At 38.4% G+C, this 12,500-nt stretch overlaps 1 protein-coding gene across 15 annotated transcripts in view; it reads right to left on the bottom strand.

The window, feature by feature from the left end:
- Positions 1–12,500, bottom strand: part of LOC124425069 (zinc finger homeobox protein 3) — a 399,866-nt gene that overhangs the window by 322,715 nt on the left and 64,651 nt on the right. For 4 of the 15 annotated variants that reach the window (XM_046964874.1, XM_046964873.1, XM_046964876.1 and 1 more), the window contains exons 1-2: positions 9,085–9,445; positions 8,187–8,267 (exon numbers count right to left, since the gene is read on the bottom strand). The exons of 1 other annotated variant lie outside the window; for it this stretch is intronic. The gene's annotated coding sequence lies outside the window, so the exon portion shown is untranslated. Of the gene's footprint in view, positions 1–7,220; positions 8,138–8,186; positions 8,268–8,590; positions 8,832–9,084; positions 9,448–12,500 lie in introns of those variants that run through there. 10 more of the 15 variants (XM_046964867.1, XM_046964872.1, XM_046964856.1 and 7 more) reach the window with 7 other exon arrangements.

Consider the following 12,500-nt stretch of genomic DNA (forward strand, 5'->3'; position numbering starts at 1 on the left):
TCTCTCTCTCTCTCTCTCTCTCTCTCTCTCTCTCTCTCTCTCTCTCTCTCTCTCTCTCTTTCTTATTCGTTCTTTTTTCTTAACTCTTTCATCGTTAAAAAAAAAATATCTTTCGGGAATATTTGCATAGAGGAAAGATCTGATATATATATATATATATATATATATATATATATATATATATATATATATATATGTATTTGTCGATGTACGAAGAGGAGAGAGAAGAAAAAAACAAAAAAGAAGAAATTGAAAAGATCCTCGATATTTTTATTCGAGATGTAATTTCTTTTTTCTTTTTCTTTTTTTTTTTTTTTTTTTCTTTTTGATTTTGTGTTGCATTTTCTTTCTTTTTCTTTTTTTTAAACTGACCATTGCGATTGTCGCCGTCGTAGCCGTCGTCGTCGCGGCGTTTATTATGAAATTGATTTGACATAAATAAATACTATACCATGTTAAATAAATATTGTATTAATGCAATAGGGCTTATGCTCTAATTTCATTCCCAAACGCGGCAATCGTCCAAGATATGTATAATAGAATGAGAAATAAAGAGAAAAATATGATATGAGAAATGTAGACTTCATGCTTCGATTATCTTTCCTACTTTTTGATAGGAGCATTTCAGACAGAGAAAAAAAAAAAAAAAGAAAAAAGAGAGAGATAATGTAATGCGTTTGGCACGGGAGAAGCCGATTAAATAATCGTTTTGCCGTGGCCGCCGCATTTTGTGTTTCGTCGTCGTGACGAAAGATCTTATAAATACATAAGGTATACACCATGGGAGCCGCTCTATTCGTTTCTACCAGCACGTTCCGGCATGTGCTTTTAGTCGATAATAATCGATAAAGAAATTCTTCCTGGCTCTTCGTGTCCGACACTTTGAAGAGATACACCACTATTTCGTATTCCACGAAGTCAGAATAAAAAAAGGAAGAAAGAAAAGAGAAAGATAAACCTTTCCACATTTCTCCACTTCTCTTAAGAAAGAGAAGCTCGCAAAAGCTTGAGGGATCTCTGAGCCTGACGTAATTTTAACTCGAATCGGTTCGAAGAACGGAGTAACCGAAGGAAAAAAAGAAAAAAAAAAAGAAAAAAGAAAAGAGAAAACAAAAGTCAAAAAAGATCAAAAAGAAAAAAAGAAAAACAAAAAAAAAAAAGAAAGAAAAAGAAAGAAAAAGATACGATTATATTTTAAGAAGAGAAGAGAAAATAAATAAATGGTAAAAAAGGAAGAATGAAAAAAAAAAAAAAAGAAAAGAAAAAAGAATAAAGCGAATCGATACGAACGAAATAAATAATAGCCTCTGATAATATTTTAATTTCTATTTTTAATTTTCTAATAAATGATTAATAAAAGATCTAATGATATTTAATTTGATTTAAATGATTTATAGAAGAACGATGATGTAAAATATTTCGAGATAATCAATGTTATCAATGAATCGACAGGCGCGTACATATGTATAGTTTTTCCACGTGTGAAAATTACGATCGGACGATAAGTTGATCGTGGGCCTAACGAAAAAAGGGTAGGAAGTTACTGCCAACTAACTATAACGTAGGAAACACGATAATGCGGTTAGACTAACGGCCTCGGCTAGCCTAGTCGATTCTTTTCGACGACGAGCATCAAAGGCCGACACGTTGATCGAAATATCGATTGGTTCCTAGGATAATTACTCTCTCTTTCTCTTTCTCTCTCTTTCTTGCATTAGAAGGGGGTCGAGGTTACCCCCTGCTTGCCAGACGAGTCCCGCGGACTTCTATTAGACTAAGCCCTGTTAGGGGTGAACTAACGCAGCTGCGCCGCCATCGAATCCTTCCTCGCACCAAGCTTCTAATTAATTATTTACTCGTCCGTAAATATATATATATATATATATGTGTGTGTGTGTGTGTGTGTATATACAAATATATTTGTTGACGTGAAGAATATCATTGAAAAAGTAAAGTAAAACGAATGGAATCGATCTATTTCTTCAAGAAAGAAAGAAAGAAAGAAAGAAACTCAAGACCTTTTCTCGAGAGAGTAATTATACTCTTTTCTAACCTGGCGTAGAGTTCTCTGAGAAAAGGGTTAATGCTTTCGTGAAAGAAAAGGATGGAGAATATGGAGGAAAGAAAAACAAGAAAAAAAAAGGAAAGAAAAAAGAGAAGAGAGAGAGAGAGAGAGAGAGAGAGAGACAGACGACTGTCCTAATATTAATAGGATCTTGTATAAAGTAATATTAGCTCTACATAAAAAATCCCTTACAACGAGGAACGTAAAAATGTTAATGTTTACTTAAACATTACGCTAAACAACGAATTAAATTCGATTTGGATAATTCTTGAATTAGAATCTGTTTGAACGAAGAGAAAGAAAGACAGATAGATAGATAGATAAAGAGAGAGAGAGAGAGAGAGAGAGAGAGAGAGAAAAACAGAGAGAGAGAGAGAGAGAGAGAGTGGGAAAATTCATGTTTCCACGAAATTTGGATTAGCGAGCACGGTGTTGCCCGTGGAAACTTTAAAATTAGAACGCGCAACGTTTCGGATTCGCATATCAGAATGTGGACGGCTTTTGTGTGTACGTGTTTATGTGTGTGCTTGATCTCTCTCTCTCTCTCTCTCTCTCTCTCGCTCTCGCTCTTTCCACTTACAAGATGAAAAGAGAAATAAAGAGAAACAGAGAGAGAGAGAGAGACAGAGAGAGAAAGATAGAAGGATACGAATGGCTATGCGACGACATCAACGAGAACGAGTCGACTGGTTTGAGACAGTAGAAAACTCGTGTATTCGTGAGCTTTCGAAAGCTCGTCGTCTCGCTCGCTCGTTTAAGCGAATTCGTTCGCGAGCTTTCGAGCTTTCAAGCTTTCTCGTTGTGATCCGGGATTGCGAGAACGCGCACCCGCGCATTCGGCTGGCTTGGCCGGTGGGTGGCTGAGTCGGGTCGGGTATTTCTGTATCTAATTATAATCCTTGGGTGAGGGAGCGAGGCAATCGCCTAAAATTAGAGCATATAGTCTAACCGGTACCACCGACGCTCCTCGCTATTTTATATTTCGTCCTCTTCTATCCTCTCCGACCACCCTCGCCCTCTCTCGCCACCCCCCTAACCCCACCATTCTCCGTCCTTCTCTTTTGCGAGACTACGGACTTCTTCTTCTTCTTCTTATACTACTTTTTCATCTCCCACGATCGTTTCTCTTCGGTCTTACACTTGCAAATCGTGTGTCTATTTTATTTCTTTTCTCTCTCTCTCTCTCTCTCTCTCTCTCTCTCTCTCTCCCTCTTTAATTTTTATTCTTATTCTTGTTCTTATTCGTACTCTCGACGAAGATACTTGCTGCGTTTAGTAAATTTGTTACGTACGAAATCCGTGCATCTCTATCTACGGAACCGATAACGGGTCCATAAATACTTTTTTTTTTTCTATTTTTATTTTCCTTTTTCTTGTGTTTTTTTTTCTTTTCTTTTCTTTTCTTTTCTTTTCTTTTTTTTTCTCCATACGACACTAAACTAAATATACGAATGTTAAAATTAAGCGTTTCGTCATTTTTCTAGATCTCTTTTTTCTCTTTTCTTTTCTTTTTTTTTTTTTTTTTTTTTTTGTTTCTATTCCTTCATATTGGCGATCATCCTTCAACGAGTCCGTTGTCCCGAATATTTTTCTCTCTTCGTATAAATCAAATTCATTCCTTTTCTCGAAGAGTAGGAAAGACGAGAAAGTACATACGACGTGTTCTAAAGGGAACGGAGGGAAAAAAAAGCAGACGAAATAGTAGAAGAAGAAGAAGAAGAAGAAGAAGAAGAAGAAGTTCGATTGGAAGAAACGTTCGAGAGAAAGTAGAAGGAAACAAGGAAGCGAGCGAGCGAGCGAGCGAACGAACGAGCGAACGAGCAAGCAACGTGCAATCCCTTTCCTACCCCTTTCAAACCCCGCGCCCTTCCTTCCTGCGCCTCCTCCCCCCACCCGCCCCTACCCCTGGTTCTACTCGAGCCCGTGCCGCGCATACACAGTGAGGCTTTAATTTCTTCCCTCCTAATGGGCTTTTTCGCTCGAGCTAAAGAGCGAGCGCGTGGGATTAAACGGCTCACGATGGATGGTCTCTCCACGAAAGGGAGTGATTGTAAGAGCAATAGAGAAAGAAAGATAGAGATAGTGATGAAGAGAGAGAGAGAGAGAGAGGAGAGAGTGAAAGAAGAGAAAGAACTAGGATAGAAGAGAAAGGGAGCTTAGGAAATAGGAAAGGAAGAAAAAAAAAAAAAAAGAAAAAAAAAGAAATAATGATCCGTAGTGAAACAATGACAAGACCGACAGCTTGTGATTAGCCGGCATGCAAGAATAATCAGGATAATGATGGGTTTACACCCCCCGCTTTGGTGGCAAGAAAGGGACGTTAGTTCTAGTTCGATGGGGTGGCGAAGGGGGCCTATCGAAAGGGGGGTGGATGGGGGGAAAGGGTATGAAGGGAGGTACAGGAGGATCGGGGGGCGGGAAGAGGTAGGGGAAGAGAAACGACGGTTGCTTGGTTTGTCGGGTTAATTGTCGTCTGGCGTGTCGATGCGAGCGTGTCGATGCGAACGTTCCCCCCATCCTCCCTGCCATGGCCACACGCAAATGTCACCGCGAGGCACCGAAAAAACGACAAGTGGAAAGCCCTTCCGAAGTCGTTCCTTTATTTCCTCTTGCTCTTGCACTCTCTCTCTCTCTCTCTCTCTCTCTCTCTCTCTCTCTCTCTCTCTCTCTTTCTGTTTCACGTAAAGAAGAAAAAAAAAAGGAATATCGAACAAGACGGACTGACGGATCGGGACGGAGAGAGACGGACTTAAGTAAGTAAGTACTTATTTGAAATCGAACAACCAGAGATATTAATGAGTCCCCTTTGATAAAATATGAATTCAAGGAAAAAAAAAAAAGAGAGAAAAAAAAAAGGAAAAAATATAACTAAATAAAAGAAGAAACGAAAAAAAAAGAAATTTCTTTTCTCGACTCCTCCTCGATCCACACCCTCTCATCCCCTCCCCTCTACATCTTATTTCTTCTCTATTAACTCCTCGTACGGTCCATTTCGGATTTTTTGCTCTTTCTTTTTTTTCTTCTCTTCTTTTCTTTTTTTTTGTTTTTGTTTTTTTTTTCTTTTTTTTTTTTATTAAAGAGTAATAATACCACAGGGACCATATTCTCTTGTGGCAATGGAAAGTTCTTGCCCAAGAAGAAGAGGAAGAAAAAGAAAAAGAAGAAGAAGACGAAGAAGAAGAGGAAGAAGAGGAAGAAGATAAACTCGGTTGTTGTATATTAGGTAGGTACGAGTAGGTAGGTAGGTAGGAAGGAAGGAAGATAGGTAGGTAGGTAGGTAGATAGGTACGTAAGTAAGTACGTACATACGTATACGTAGGATACGACGTATCTCTACGACCTATGCCGGCGGCGTTTGTTTCCAGCGATCGTTCAACGTGATTTCTCGCGAAGTACGGAGTAGAGAAGAGAAGGCACAATAATTATCCCGCGCGTACATACATCATTCATTATTCTACTACCGCCGTTCCGATTCGATAATATAAAATCGAATCGTATTTTAACACCGTTTTTAAACGACACCAAGTTGAAACGTTCGTAATCTATTATCGTCGTGCTATTCTAACTATTGTTTTATTTTTTTCTTTTTTCCTTTCACACGACTTTGTATTAAATATCCCCTCCACCCCCCCCTCTCTCTCTCTCTCTTTCTCCCTTCCTTTATTGTCATTCTTTTTTTTTTTTTTATCATCCACGCTTAGTATCGTTTTCCTCGATCCTCTTGAAAGATATCAAGAAGTTATCGAGATCGCGCGAAAGATCGAAGAAACGAGTACGACAACGACGACAACGACGACGACGACGATGACGATGATGACGACGACGACGACAACGTTGACGAGGATCGTCGAACATGCGGATAATAATCGTTGATTGGCGTCGATCGAAAGTTGTTCCGTGGGTTTTATGGGAAAATCGGTCGGCGCGTGACGATCGCTCGCGGAGATCGACGCGCACCTCTACGTGACTTCGATCCTTGATCGTCAGAGAGAAAAAGACAGAAAAAGAGAAAGAGAGAGAGAGAGAGAGAGAGAGAGAGGGGGAGAGAGAGATACAGCGAGGAAATGCTGTAACGAGAACGTAATTCGTCCCTCATTCTGACATAACGAGAAGAAAAAGTTATAGTTATGCGACTCGATTTTCATTCGACTTTCCATTCTGAAAATTAACTACAGTTAATTATATAACGTGCAGATACATATATATATATATATAATAATAATAATAATAATAATCGATAACGAGGATGAAAAATTGTCGCGTTTGAAATGGATTATATGACGAACTATTACGATTACGATTGATTAATGTAAATATCGAATTAATACGAAAAACGAAATTAGTCAGTTTAATCGCGTACATTTCGAGTCAAGCGAAAGAATTTTATTCTGATTTTCTTTATTTTTCTTCCTTTCTTTTTTATCGAATTAAAAGACGACAAGAGATCGGTCGATATATTTTACGGGAATATCTTTAGGATCGCGGTATCGTATTAAAGTTAAACAATTAGACAGTTCTCGTTGATTTTCGAAAGGAAACGAAATATTCGAGAAAGATATTAAGAAAGTGAGAGTATTCGCGAAAGAAAGATAGAGAAAGTAAATAAAAATGACGATGGTGGTGGGGGATTGGCTAGTTCGACAACAAGATGTGGGTGCGGGTATAAGGGGTGGCGGTGGGTTGAGGTGAGGGGGTAAATCGAGATCGGCACGTAAAGCTTTGGTGGTTCGAAGCAGCAGCGCAGAATTTCGAATTTCTCGAAGGCGACCATGCTCTAGGCCATAAGAACATCGTTAAGATTATATTTAGGCATCGTAAAAGAAAATATGCGTCCGTCGGAGCCAAGTCGCTCATTACGTGAGACAGCATTAACGCGAGCGTGCAGCCAGAAAGACTTTTGAGCATCGTATATACCCATGTCAAAATACGTATATACAGATATATAAATACGTACACATTCGCACACTCACGCATACACATATACATATATGCATATATCATATATATATATATATATATATATGTATACATATATATACGTATATTTTTATATATATATGTATATATATATATGATATATATATATAGAAATATACATTATATATGCACGAGATATATAGATATATGTATATAGGGAAACATATATATTACGTACATACGTATAGCGAATGATCTGCGCAGTAAATCGGTACGTCCGCGTTCAAAATTTTCGTACAATTAACGACGCGCGTCCGCCTTCTCGAGACAAAGTTTATGCTTTCTCGCTCGTAACTCGACTGACCCAGCGCGCGAAATAATTTCGAGACGGAATTAGACGAGACGAGGGAGAGCCGTTAATTACGCGACGCGGATATTTCGAGTTTCGATAGAATGGTAAAAGACGATAGAAAGAGAAAGAGGGGGAGAGAGAGAGAGAGAGAGAGAGAAAGAAAGAAAGAAAGAGAATAGTTATCGAGATGTAACAAACGTCATCTAAGAAAATTTCTAGGTCATCGTCCCGCCAAATTTTCCGATCTATAACACGCGCGTCCGATCTAAGAAAATTGACATATGAAATTGTTAACACGTAATATTATCGAAATTAATCGATTGAAAATCTATTTGAAAGGAAACTTTATAATATCATAGAATAAAACAACGGAGGAACTCTCGACGATTTTTCCAAAATAATAAGATGAAACAGCTAATTTTCCAAAGTTTTGGTAAACGAGGACTAAAGTTTTTCTTGCCTCTCATTCGGCCCTTAATAAGACTCATTACTTTCTCGGGAGTAAGAGATAGAAGAGATAAAAGCAAAGCTAAGCGTAAGAAGAAAGAAGAAAAAGAAAAAAAAGAGAATAAGAAGAAGAGAGAAGAAGAAGATGAAAAAGAAGAAGAAGAAGAAGAAGAAGGAGAAAAGCGTATCGAAATGCATCTCGTCTCGTCGCTTGGACGAAGGGGTTGGTCAGGGAAAATCGCGAAGGGCGGGTCGTGCCGAGTTTGCTGGCTGTGGCCGTCGCGATGAGGGTAGGCGGATGAGGGCTGTGTGGAGTAAAGAGGGGGTGGAGTAGGGCCGGCGAAAACGCGGTATGCAAAGCAGGCGGCGAATTTAAACGGTCCTGCGCAGAACGAATAGCCTCACCTCGTGGTGGCTACAAGAGGAGTACAGAGCACCTCCTCGCGTTCGTTGGACGTCCCTCTCTCCCTCTTTTCCCTCTCGCTCCTGTCGCCCACACAAATACGTATAAAACTATGATACACATACACGTACACGTTACACGTAAACACACAGAGAAATATTATCTCTCTCTCTCTCTCTTTCTCCTTCTTACACGTATACAACACACGGCATGCTTCCGAATAAGTGAGAGTGAGAAAGAGAAAACGCGAGAGAGAGAGAGAGAGAGAGAGAGAGAGAGAAAGAGAGAGAGAGAGAGAGTAAAGAGACTGGAGAGGGAGCAAATAGCCTGTCTCGCTCGCACACACGCAGCACAGGCTCCCTCTCTCCTGTCTCACCTAACCGAGCTCGTCTCTCACTCGTCTCACCACCGTCGTGGCGCACGTGCACGCTGCACCGGATCGCCGTCGCATTCACGAGGCTTCTTCCATCACTTCCTCCCTCACCTTTCTCCTCTACACTGAACCTCCGATTGAACGAATCTCTTTCTATCCTCTTTGAATTCACTCGCGAAGTAGCGTTTCTTTTTCAAAAGACCTTAACTATTATTTATTTTGTTTACTTATTTCTTATTTACGTATTTCTCCTTTTCTCTCTCTCTCTCTCTCTCTCTCTCTCTCTCTCTCTCGCTTTTTCAATCACTCTCTCATTCACAAAAATTTAATTAAGAAATACTTCCTACCTAATTCCCTTTTTCCCCTTTCTCTTTCTCTCTCCCTCCCTCCCTCTCTTTCTCTCTCTCTCTCTCTCTCTCTCTCTCTCTCTCTCTCTCTCTCTCTCTTTATCTATCTATCTATCTATCTCTTTTTCTCTCCTTTTCTTTTCGTTTTATTATAATTTTCTTTTCGTTTTTTTCTTTTACCTTGCGGAGACGACGATTTTAATTCGCATACGATGGAATAGAGACGAACGCGTATGTCACGTGTATTTTATTAATGTAAATAAGGAAAAGAGAAATAAGAAGAGAAAGATAAAAAGAAAAAGCAGACAGAGAAACAGAGAGACAGACAGAGAAACAGAGAAAGAAAGAGAGAGAGAGAGAGAGAGAGAAAGTAAGAGAAGGAAAAGGAGACAGAGAGAGAGAGAGAGAGAGAGAGAGAGAGAATAGACGCGAGGCGTCAGGTGGTGTGCACGGCGTTTACCACCCGCGTTCGAGTAAAATGGCTGCTCTCTCGCCGCTCCGGCGCGCCTGAGCTTACTGGCTTGCCTCCCTTCGTTTGGCTCTTCTCGCAGACATACACGAGGCAACGCGTGTGAGTCCCAATGCACACACGCAACCAACCGAGTAGAACGAGCGTGCGCGCGCGTGCTCGAAAGCATACGCGCATGTACACATAGTCCACGACGCCGACGACGCCGAAGAAGACGACGACGACGACGACGACGATGACGACGAAGACGACGAAGACGACGAGGATGAGGACGCCAACGGCGACTCGTGAACACGTCGGATATACGCATGTGAGGGAGAGAGAGAGAGAAAGAGAGAGAGAGAGAGAGAGAGAGAGAGAGAGAGTATAGTAGGCGCCTAACATACGCGCCCCCGCCACCAAAGCGCGCCAGAGACATAACAGCTGAGCTGAAGAATTCTCCTTGGTCTTTCCCTTTCGCTTTTTCTCTTTTCTTTTTTCTTCCTCTTCTTCTTTTTCGTTTTTGCATTTTGGTTTTTGTTTATAGTTTTTCTTTCCTTTTTTTATTTTTTTGTTTTGCTACACTGTAATTAATAGCGATTTCACTTGATAATTGTGCATTATTTAATATCGTACCTATTCTACTTATCGTATATACATTTAATTACGATTAGATTAATTGTAATATATTTATTCGTTTTTTAATATATTAGTACGTATACGAAGGTACGAAGGTAATTCTTTTTTATTATTATTATTATTATTATTATTATTATTATTATTATTATTATTATTGATTAAAATTGAATTTTGCATATAAACAGTTTAAGATGTCTTTCTTAATAGAACTTTTCTTTATTTATCTCAAATTATCTTCCTCTTTATCACTTGTTTATCAAACATTTCCCATAATCAATATCGATTATCTAAGATTAACGATTGATACTTTCAAATATTCTACTATTCGATAAATTTATATATATATATATATATATACTTATCCATGTATATTAATTTTTGATAATGCCCGGACATTAGTCAAATACTTGCGATAAAACTTTAAAACGTGAACAAAATTACAGTAGCCAGGTTGAACTAAAACGATGGTAGAGAAAAGGGTTCAAGAGGAAAAAAAAAAAAAATAAAAAAAGAAGGAGAAAAAAGAGGAAAAAAAAAGGAAAGAAAAAAACAAGTGCTTGAAGGGAAACGAGTGTCGCTAGTGACAAGAGAAGAAAAATGAGTCTGAACCTTGGATGGAGAAGAAGAAGGGATAAGAGATGAAGAAAGAAGAAGAAGAAGAAGAAGAAGAAGAGGAAGAAAAAGATGAAAAAAAAGATGAAAAAAAAGATGAAGAAGAAGAAGAAGAGGCTGCACTAAACACGGCCTACCACGTAGAAAGAAGATAACAATAACAATGCAAAATTTTCCTAAGCTTCTATACAAAATAGAAAATTCGACATATATATTTATATATATTGATCATTTATGAAATAATTATATAAACATGTATATATATATATATATATACCAATTTCAATTTCATACATTCACAATGCTTATTAGGATTCTTTCTTACCGAGCTCATTCCACGAATGATCGGACTTGCTCGTTAAAATAATTGGCCCGGGCTCACGAAGTTTACCCGGTCAAATACTCTTTCTCTCTTTCTCTCTCTCTCTCTCTCTCTCTCTTTCTCTTTCTCTTTCTTTCTCTTGGCTGATTCCACGAAAAAGGGAATGTATAGTATACGTACGCAAAAATTGTTGGCTGTTACAGATGCGCCCACGACATTCCGTGCTAATTTCATACTTTCCTCTCGAAAGCAGGGGAGACAGAGAGAGAGAGAGAGAGAGAGAGAGAGAGAGAGAGAGAGAGAGAGAGAGAGAGAGAGAGAGAGAGAGAGAGAGAGAGAGAGAGAGAAAGAAATGTAACGAAAGGCCACTAACAACTTCTCGTTCTTTCTATTTTTATATATTTATATAAATTTATATATAAATTTATATTTGTCTATATATATATATATATATATATATATATATATATATATATATATATATATAAATCGACCGTCTCATCCCTTTTCTCCGCAATTTGATCGTCTATCACGATCAATTAAATTTCCTGCACGACGACGATAATTGACCGACGCCATCGCCCTTGTACTACGGTGTCGAGATAATCTCTGGTGCGAGTGCCGATAAATGGCGCATTCGCGTGAACGTGAGGCGCACAGTCTCCGTACCCGTGCGCTATCATTATTTTACGAGATACGATTTAAGCGTAATAAATTTTATTGTACCCTCCTCCCTCCGCCCCTACTATATATGTACATATACTCTTCTTCCTCATATATTTTCTCTCTCTCTCTCTCTCTCTCTCTCTCTCTCTCTTTCTGTTTCATTCTCTCCTCTTTCTTTACTATCTCACTTTTCGCTCTTTGATCAATTTTTTTTTCTTTTTTTTTTTTTTTATTCAACCGCGAGAAACTCGTCCAAAAGAAGATTATCGTGTTTAATCGACTAATCGATTTTTCACCGTTTCCTTTACATGTGTACGTGTATATTATATTATGTCCATCAATAAAGTTATGAATATTGAATAGATATATATATATATATATATATGTGTGTATATGTATATATACTTATACAGAAATTTGTTATAATGAGAAAAAGTGTTATTCGCGTTCTTTTCCTTTCATATTAATTATTATTTCAATTAATTATATATAAAAAGAAAAAAAGAAACGAAAACAATTCTTATTTTTATTAATCAAAATATAAAGAATCTAAATCGTCATAATGATTCTATTTAAAAATATATCATTGATGAATTATCGATTAACGATTCTAATTTTATACTCTTTCATGGTATGTTATGTTACGTTAAAGAACTATGTTAATAACATACTCGTATGAAATTTTTAAAGAACGAGTAAAAAAGTGAATAGTAGTGCGGTTAATTTCCGCAGCCGTCGCGACGCTCATGCCGACCGGCACCGACGCGGTTGTAACGCGGCACTGGTCAGGAGCACGCGCGACTATACAAATCAATATCTTCTACATATCTCACGAGAGAGATAGAGAGAGAGAGAGAGAAAGAGAGAGAGAGAGAGAGAGAGAGAGAGAGAGAGAGAGAGAGAGAGATA

The sequence above is a fragment of the Vespa crabro genome, chromosome 6 (genome assembly GCF_910589235.1).
Source record: "Vespa crabro chromosome 6, iyVesCrab1.2, whole genome shotgun sequence".
Lineage (NCBI taxonomy): Eukaryota > Metazoa > Arthropoda > Insecta > Hymenoptera > Vespidae > Vespa > Vespa crabro.